The following is a 2,541-nucleotide window of genomic DNA, read 5'->3' on the forward strand; positions in this document are numbered from 1 at the left end:
ATATGTGCACTCTCTTTTTAATTTAGAAGGTTTGTATTTGAAACTGAATTTATGTAGTTTGGTCATATATGTAGCCCAAAAAATTTAAAATTAAAAGCGAAATTTTTAACCGTGTATTGAAACATTTTGGTCCAACATTTTCACCAAGAGTTCATGTTCATGATTTTTAGTGACGCATTTGCCTGCTAATATTACGGTTTGGTGATTGTCAGAAGGCATATTTGCCGTCTTAAATAACTTAGCAAAACTGTACATGCATACAAAGATACGTAATAGTTTCAGTGCGTTTGAAAGGCGCCACGTCCCCTTTTCAAATAACCCCAAATTTTCTCTAAGAGCATGTGATTGATTTCATATATCTCTATACCATTTTCGAGAAATTTACCATGGGGGACATGGCACCTACGTCCCTTTTTGCAATAGCCCCAACTTTTCTTCATGACCAGTCGCGTTTTATATATCTTGTGCATACCAAGTTCCAGTACTCTTCCATGAACACATTCAGAGATATGCAGTATGAAAAATTCGATGTGTATGGGAAGTGCCACGCCTCCTTTTTCGATAACCACAATATATCATATATGTCATATATCTCCATACCATATTCGAGTAGTCTACCATGAACACTTCCAGAGATGTGGGATATGAAAAATTCGGTTTGTATGGGAGGTGTCACGCCCCCTGCACCTAGCGGTATGAAATATACTTTACATCCATAAAGATCGGTCGAGCCGTTTAGGAAGAGTTCGATTTTTATATGTATATTATATAAGCACGATGCGAGCAGCATAGAGAAAATTTCGATGAAAAAAAAAATTTCTTCTCGGGTTGACAACTATCCTATCTTTTAAGTTGAAACCAACAATACACACCCACAAAATTTCATTGAAATCGGTTAAGCGGTATCGGAGATTAGCGTAAACGAACACAGTGACACGGGATATTTATATATTAAGATACCCTACTATAAGCACCTACCATAGATACGTTTGCGTACCAAATTTCAATTTCAATTTGGTTTTGAAATTATAGCTGATAAAATTTTCCACGCGTGTGGGATGTGCCACGCCCCCTTTTACAAACCCATTTATATATAAGCACCTACCATTGATATATCTGCATACTAAATTTCAAGTTCGTGGGTCTTATAGTTCCGAAGTTATAGCTGATAAAAAATTCCATGCCTATTGGATGTGCCTTGCACTCTTTTCCAAACTCACTTATATATACCCTAGTATAAGTACCTACCATTAAAATGGCTGCGTACGAAATTTCAAGTTCAAGCGACTTATAGCTCAGAAGTTATAGCTGATAAAATATTCCAGGTCCATGGGACGTGCCGCTCCCCCTTTTACAAACTCACTTATATATAGCCGACTATAAGCACCTACTATAGATACGCCTGCGTACCAAATTTCAATTTCACGTGACATATGATTCCGAATTTTCCACGCCTATGGGATGTTCCTCTCAGTTGTATATGCCTTACTTAAAGCGCCTACCGTAGATATGCCTGCACACCAAATTTCAAGTTCTTGGGACTTATGGTTCCCAAGTTATAGTTGATTAAAGGGTCCATGCCTATGGGATGTGCCACGCCCCTTTTTACAAGCTCATGTATATATAGCCTACTGTAAGCAGCTACCGCTGATAAGTCTGCATACCTAATTTCAATTTCATGTGACAGATGGTTGTGAAATTATAGCTGATAAAAATTTCCACGCCTATGGGATGTGCCACGCCCCCTTTTACAAACCCCTTTATATATACTTTACTGTAAGCAGCTACCATAGTTATGCCTGCATACCAAATTTCAAGTTCATGTGGCTTATAGTTCCGGAGTTATAGCTGATAAAATATTCCTATGGATGTGCCACGCCCACTTTTACAACCTCAGTCATATATACCCTACTATAAGCACCTACCATATGTATGACTGAATAAAAATTTCAAGTTCATATGACTTATAGTTTCGGATTTATAGCTGATAAAATATTCCACGCCTATTGGATGAGCCACGCGCACTTCTACAAACTCATTTATTTATACCATACTATAAGCACCTGCCATATATATGACTGTATACCAAATTTCAAGTTCATGTGACTTATGGTTCCGAAGTTATGATTGATAACAAATTTCACGCCTATGGGATGTGCAACGCCCTGTTTTACAAAGTCATTTATATATACTCTACTGTAAGCACCTAACACTGCATACCAAATTTCAAGTTCATGTGACTTATAGTTTCGAAGTTATGGCTGATTAAAAATTTCACGCCTATGGGAGGTGCCACGCCCCCTTGTCGAATCCCAATTTTTTTATCCTATTATAGGCCCAGGTGTCATGGCAATACTCTGTCAAAATTTTGTTCGATTCTGTCCGTCCGTACATACATACTTCCACAAATATATAGTAGTAGTAGTATCTTAGCGTAAAATAATTTTTGGGGATGTCTCGGCCACAGGGCCACCTATCGTGTAAGTTTCAAGTCCAAATATTTGTTTTAAATTGGCTAAATTTTTTTTTTCTAAATATGAG

Source organism: Rhagoletis pomonella, unplaced genomic scaffold, assembly GCF_013731165.1.
Source record: "Rhagoletis pomonella isolate Grant_MI unplaced genomic scaffold, Rhpom_1.0 Rhpom_scaffold_00003, whole genome shotgun sequence".
Lineage (NCBI taxonomy): Eukaryota > Metazoa > Arthropoda > Insecta > Diptera > Tephritidae > Rhagoletis > Rhagoletis pomonella.